This window comes from Cannabis sativa, chromosome 3 (genome assembly GCF_029168945.1).
Source record: "Cannabis sativa cultivar Pink pepper isolate KNU-18-1 chromosome 3, ASM2916894v1, whole genome shotgun sequence".
In the NCBI taxonomy this organism is placed as follows: Eukaryota; Viridiplantae; Streptophyta; class Magnoliopsida; order Rosales; family Cannabaceae; genus Cannabis; species Cannabis sativa.
Window position 1 is genome coordinate 58,446,706 of NC_083603.1, and position 7,095 is coordinate 58,453,800.

At 29.7% G+C, this 7,095-nt stretch overlaps 1 long non-coding RNA gene and 4 other non-coding genes across 5 annotated transcripts; all 5 read left to right on the forward strand.

The window, feature by feature from the left end:
• Nucleotides 1–1,989: 1,989 nt before the first annotated feature.
• LOC133035822 (uncharacterized) lies at nt 1,990–3,564 on the forward strand. Its single transcript, XR_009686943.1, has 2 exons — nt 1,990–2,684; nt 2,824–3,564. It is a non-coding gene; the product is annotated as an uncharacterized LOC133035822 (long non-coding RNA).
• LOC115711825 (small nucleolar RNA Z267) lies at nt 2,729–2,798 on the forward strand. Its single transcript, XR_004010695.1, has one exon. It is a non-coding gene; the product is annotated as a small nucleolar RNA Z267 (small nucleolar RNA).
• On the forward strand, nt 2,947–3,031 carry LOC115711828 (small nucleolar RNA R44/J54/Z268 family). The gene has a single exon (XR_004010698.1). It is a non-coding gene; the product is annotated as a small nucleolar RNA R44/J54/Z268 family (small nucleolar RNA).
• Nucleotides 3,107–3,191, forward strand: LOC115711827 (small nucleolar RNA R44/J54/Z268 family). Its single transcript, XR_004010697.2, has one exon. It is a non-coding gene; the product is annotated as a small nucleolar RNA R44/J54/Z268 family (small nucleolar RNA).
• On the forward strand, nt 3,266–3,341 carry LOC115711850 (small nucleolar RNA snoR122). Its single transcript, XR_004010718.1, has one exon. It is a non-coding gene; the product is annotated as a small nucleolar RNA snoR122 (small nucleolar RNA).
• Nucleotides 3,565–7,095: the final 3,531 nt, after the last annotated feature.

The window sequence follows — 7,095 nt, forward strand, 5'->3', positions numbered from 1 at the left end:
TTATGTACTTTCCAGGGCATTGGCGAAGTATACTAGTATCACATGTATGGAGTATACATTAGATTAAACCGATATTGAACTTGGATAAGATATTATAAACTTATCGTTATATCATTGGTTGATCTTAGGTCTATGGATCTTGATCCTGATATGGTTATGTTCAGCTCAACTGTATTATTTATGTTCTTAAAGTTTTTCGTTAAAATCTTGTCGGGTGAACACTTACATCTTGGGAACATGATAGTGCAAGTAAGTGGGAGCGCTAATCATAGATATAGAATTTATAACTTCTATAAGTATTTAGAAATGAAACGATGATTTCTTTTGAGCTTGGATTAATAAAGATAAATGATTGATGCCTAATTTCAGCAATTATATTAATTTATTGAAATATCATTTATAAGTAGCTAAGCATTTTAAAGATAAAATACATTGAAGGGTAGAACGGTAAATTTGTGCCTATTCGATGTAGATCATCTATAGAGGATCTTTGACTATTTAGATTGTAACAATGGATAATCATAACGTATCCATATCTTGGTACATATAGAGTATTCTGTATAATTGAAAGTGTAATTATGAATCTATAGTATCACAAGGAGGAATTAATAAGTTAGGGATTTTACTTGGTAAATTCTAGATCTACTTATTAAAAGCTCGGTTATATAGGCCCATGGTCCCCTCACTAGTTGAGATAATACTAGGGGTGTATATCCAGGGTCGGTCCTGAGCATAGGCGGGCTAGGCCTGTGCCTAGGGCCCACCTAGCTCAGGGGCCCAAAAAAAATTTATCCCCTTTTAGAATTACACATTTTTTTTTATCAATTTTGAAAAATACCATATTTTTTTTCTAAATGAGGGCCGAAAAATATTTTTTTCCCCTATGGCCCACTAAATTTCAAGGTCGGCCCTGTGTATATCGGTCGGTTTGGTCGGGTCATGGTGTATTTTTACCAATCCAATATAAATGTCGGGTTGTAAATATTTAATTGTAACCCGTCCAATGCAAAAATAGAAAAAAGTGTAACCTGCCCAATGATTTTCGTCAGTTTGGTCGGGTTAACCCGTTTAAACCGATCTTTATTTATTTATTTTTTTTTATTGTTGTTAGTTTTTAGTGTTCAAATAATTTATTTTTAAAAAATAAATGTATGGTATATGTCTTTCTAGATTAAAATAGTTATAGTTTAAATTAATGTTAAAAAATATATATATAAATTGAATAAACATTAAGTATTAAACAATATTTTTTATTTTCTAAAAATACAATATTTTTCAAAAAATAGAATAAAAAAAATATACTCTTATGTAAATTCTAAATTCTTAATTTCAACTTCAATATTCAATATTCATACCTTGACTTTCATTTACCGTTTCCACGGGTGGTTCTTCTTTGGGAGTTTGTGAAGGAGCATTTGAAGTCTCTCCAATTTCAAGATTTTGAACCTCATCTCCCAAACCTACAACATCATCATCTAAACTTTTGCTTGTAGGCGGGTTAGTCTCATCAAAAGCAACATGAATAGATTCTTCAACAACATTAATTCTTTTGTTATAAATTCTATAAGCTTTACTATGTGTTGAATACTCTATAAAAATTCAAACATCGGATTTTGCATCAAATTTTCTAAGGTTGTCCTTGGTATTTAAAATATAGCATTTGCATCCAAAAACTCTAAAATAGCTAATGTTGGGCTTTCTCCCTTGCCAAAGGGGTAAGTTGAAAAATGCCTCTTTTATTCATCAATTAATCAAATTTACCTCTAATTTTATATTTATTTGAAACATACCTCTTTTTATATGTATTGTACCCAGAATACCCTTACATAAGAGAATCACATGGAGGGTATCTTGAAGTGACAGGGGCAAAATTGGTACAATGTTTAAAAAAAGAGGTAAAAATGATAGATTTTAAAAAAGAAGGTAAAAATAAAAGAGGACAATATAAAAAGGGTATACAGTGTAATTTGCTCCTTGCCAAAGCTCACAAGGAGTTTTATTCATGTTGGGCCTAATGTAAACACGATTCAAAATATAACAAGAAGTAATGATGGTCTCGGCCCAAAAATATTTTGGTAATGAGATTAATAAAATAGTTCAGTCTACTTTTAAACCAAGCACAGGATTACTTTCAGCATAATTCAATCTTATCCAGTCCAGTCCAATCTATTTCAGTCCAATTCAGTGCAATCCTGCCTACCATACGGGTGCTAAATACTTAACAGCCGTATAAATGTAAAAAAGAGAAAGTATTATGTTAAAAAAGAAAAACTTGTCATCATAAGAAAAAAAAAAGAAAAAAAAAATTGATTTTTAGTCATCTTTTGTAAAAATCCAGAAACAAAAGCCTAAATTTTAAATTATGGGCTTCAATGGTAGTGCATAGGTATGTTGTGACGTGACCTAGGCCCAGTCCATTGGGTGACATTTTAGCCCAATACAAAGTTTGGACTTTCAACTCACGGACATTTCTTCTAGTCCAATGGAACTCCAGAACAGAAATCTATAGGCAAAAGTGTTTGTGGAAATTGCCGTACGCCTCACTTTGGTGCCCTAGTCCTTCAGTTCTTCACTACTATATATATTCAGTCTAAGCAAAAACCCTAATATCAAAACACATCTTAAACCTCTATACATCTTCAACCTACTATCGACCTTTTTTGATTTTCTTATTGTTTGATCAGGTGTGTTTTTATTATTTTTTCTCTTTAATGTGTTTACTTGTGCCTTTGCCTATGATGGTTTTTAAATATACTTTGAGATTAATCTCTATGAAAAAAACTTAAATCTGAGGCTTTTGAGGCTCTTCCTATCCTCTTGCAGCTTTGTAGATCGTTTGGTTGATAATTCCTACCGAGGTACCAATTTTTAATTCATTATAGTTGTATTTGTTTGTTAATTTGATGATTCCTTTTCTGGGTTTAAATTTCTTTCGTTTTGTGGGTTGTTTCAAGTGATGATAAAATAGACAGGGACATCAGTACTCATTTCGAGGATGTTGACACGTCTTTGGGAATCTCTCTGATGATTTTTTCTTCCCACAAAGTTCAAAAGTTTTATGAGATTTTGTTTATTTGCAATTCAATTTCAACTAACATTTATGTTTTATGCAAGTGACGATAAAATAGACAGGGACATCAGAACTCCATGGAGTGTTGATGATTTGTCGCTGGGAATCTCTCTGATGCATACTATCATGTTTAATACTATGAAAACTTTTTCATTTTAATTGAATTTGTTAGCTTTTTAGTTAATGGTTTTGCTTTGCCAATGATGCATTTTAATGCACGTATTATCAGAAATAATTATGATGATTTGTAATTGTCACTACCGCTGAGGCTTGAAGCTATATTTACTTAAGAATATTTTTTTTTAATTATTTTTGTAATGCTGTAAGTGTAAATTGGCCTTGTGATTGTTTTAAGAACGGAGATTTGAATGGTGATTTTGTGGAAGCTTTATACATAGTATAGGCTCCAAAGTCACCTCATGTGATTAAATTCCGCTGGATAGTATATGAAGGCCTTCATTTTAAATGCAAATGTTTTTCAGTATTGTTCTTTTTCGGCTTCATTTAGTTTTAGATGTCAATTATCTTTAGGCAGCTAAGTTTTCAACTAAGCTCTTATTTATTAAATTTTGTTGATTATGAAAGTTTTTTTTTTTTTGTGGTGTGATTAAACTGATTGCACAATAATAATAAGTTTTAAGCATCAGCTTCTGCTGCTATTGAGTTGCTGTAGAATTATATTAGTTACTACTTTTTTTAGGTTAATTCCTATCTCTTTCAATATTTTCTTACCGCCACAATTTATATGAAGAGCACAAACATAATAGCATCAAAATGAGAACATGTTTTATTGCGGGAATTACTGTCAAGACTCAATTTCTTCACACCAGTTTTGGGCCAACTTCACCCTTATTCAAGCTAGATATTACTTCATCATGAGGAAACCATGATTTTGTGGCTTCCATTTTAATATCGTGTTTAAGCCATTGGTTTAGTGGAGAAATTGATAGTTGATTAGAACTCATCGAGATACTGCTGATACAAATACAATTCCAAAAGAGCATCAGATTTAGGAACTGTATTCCCGTATTTAATGGCGTTTCGATGTTCAACACATGCCAAAAAAGAACAATGATAGCACTGGTTTTACATTTTGCATTTTAATAATAGCACTGGGGAAGAAGTGCCATAAAGTGGAGAACATTATCCTTAGCACAAGTATTACATCTATAACACTCAAGTTTTTGTCATTGCAAAACTGAGAGTTGGTAACGTTACATAAAATCTTTTAATTTTTTAAGGAACTCTGGTTTTCACAAATGAGAGAGAACACGTTTTCATGGCAGCATTGTACAGGGAATCGATCAAATCAACATATGCTCATTTAATTTCTTCTAATGAACTCTTCGTTCGTTCCATTTGCATTTTATGTTTGTCAATATATCAGTAAATATAGCATACTACATAATTATACACCCGATGCCTCAACTCTCCTGTTCATGGCAACATTGTACAAGGGATATGATCAAATCAACACATGCTCCTCATTTAATTACTTCTTGTTTGTCAATATATCTGTAAATATAGCATACTACATAATTATATAAAATAATAGTAACTGTAGTCTTGTGAATATTCAGCTAAATAATTTTCTTTCAAAACATTTTTTGCTAAATAATTATTTTATTTTTTAATTTTTTTTATTAACTAGTAAATTGATTAATTTACTCACTTAAACACAACTTTACGTTTATTTCCATATTTTTTTTATTTTTCTTTTATCTTTTCTCTCTTTTCAACTAACCCCAATAATAAACTTAACAATTATTTTTTCTTTTCACTTCATTATTTCTTTTTAAGATTTTTTTTTTTCATAAACTCATCTTCATCACTTCTCTTTAAATCTGTCATTTATTCTTTTAAAATCCCAGAAAATAAAACTTTAATTTGTAATCAATGCAATTTTCATAAATAAAACTAAAGAATTTTTTTTAGTTTAATCACCATTTTAGTGAATTTCATTATATATATTTTTCAATTTATATAAATACAGTAGAACCTCTATACACTTTAAATTATATTCTATTCTAATTGAGAGGTTATAACTAAATAGAGTTATACTAGAAAAAAAAATTAAAAAAACAAAAAAAATATCAACGTAACAATAATAATAAATAATCATTAATACTATATCATAATTTTAGAGTAAATATAATATTCATTATAATTTAAATAAAATTATAAATTTTACATAAATAAATTTATAAAATATAGATATATATAGAGGTATACTTTGGTAATAACTTAGAAAATGTATAATAATTACAATTTAGAGATTATTCTTATTTATAACTGGCTCTGTATATCATATTATATATGTATATATATATCCACATAACATAATACAATTAGTGTAAAACAAATAGAATATAAATTGAGATTTTTTTTTTTTTTTTTTTTGTGTTCAATTTAAAGTTAATTATTTTTTTTTGGTTATATTTAAAGTTAAGTTTTAGCTTGGTTGGATTTTAGTTCTCTAATTCATGTATTTATTTTTTCTTATTTTTTGAAGAAATCTTATTTTATTTGTTTTGTTATCTAATTTAAATAAATATACTACTATATTAATATCACATTATTTTATGAATTGGCGGTTAAAATTAAAGATTATATTGTGTTTTCTTAAGTAAGAGTGATATATTTCTCATTTTTTGCACTAATTGGCTCTTATGCATATTTACTTATGATTAGCATTTTCAAGTTGCAATTGCTCAATCACCCAATCTCGACTCTAACATACTATATTTTGGCAATTTAATGGTACGAAGTAAAATACCAAGTATTATAGATCCAAAACAACTAATCCAACAACAGTTGACTTTGAACGAACCAACTCCTCCATGCACAACAACAACTCAATCAAATGATGAGGTAAACAGGTAGAACTTTGCCAAATATGTTTGAGATTTCCAAAGTCTATTTGATATATTATATAGCTTGATTGGTGTTAGTAGAGCTCGGACATAAATGGTCGAAATTATAATTAAAATGTTAGTATAAATCTCGATTGCTTTTAGTAGAGTTCGACCAATGTAGTCTCAAAAGTCTTGAAATGTTACCTATGCGGAGTAGAGCTTGACCATTCATGGTCGAGATGTAGTCTCCAAATTCTTGTAATGTTAGTATAAAGCTCAACTGTCTTGAGTTGAGCTCAATCGTTCGTGGGTAAAGCTTGACTATTATGTTTGTACTCGATTGATATAATATTACCTCTTTTTATTTAAATCAGTCAATGGAAAGTTTTGAAGAACAATAAAAAACAAATGGAGAAGAAAAATCAGTATCAAGTAGACAAAAAGAAATAAAATCAGATGGAGAAGAACAAGCAGAATCGGAAGGAGAAGAATAAGCAGAATCGAATGGAGAAGAACAAGCAGAATCTAATGGAGATGAACAAGTAGAATCCAATGGAGAAAAGCAAGAAGAATCCGATGGAGAAGAACAATTAGAGCCTTCATCAGTGTCACGAGACAAAACACATCCAGTATTTTTTGAATTTGTTCATTTTATTATTATTTTTCTTATGTTATTCAGATAGTAGAAAGATTATGTTTAATTTATTGCAGGTGGAAAAGATTTCTCGATTGGTTCCTATATTAAAGGAAAATGAACATTTTGAGAGCAAAATAAGTATAAAAAGTCGGATGGACGATATCACAAGGCACATTAATGATGTACTAAAGAATGACCAGACTCACTTAAAATTATTTAAAGAATATCCGTTCGACCACTTTCTCGATATTTCTGACTATAGACATTTTAGCCAAGTGATGTGGCTATTATTTGTTCGAGAAGCAAATTCTTACATAGATTCAGAGATGTGGTTTGTCGTGAATGGGATACCAATCCGATTCTCATTGATGGAGTATGCAATAATATTTGGACTGAAATGCTCAAAGTACCCTAAAGGTTGCGAATCTCAAACTGAGTCAAAATCATTCAAAGATAGACACTTTCGTGAAAGACCTTTATGCATCACCATTGAAGACTTAAAGACCAAATTAAAATAATTAGCTGACCAAAAC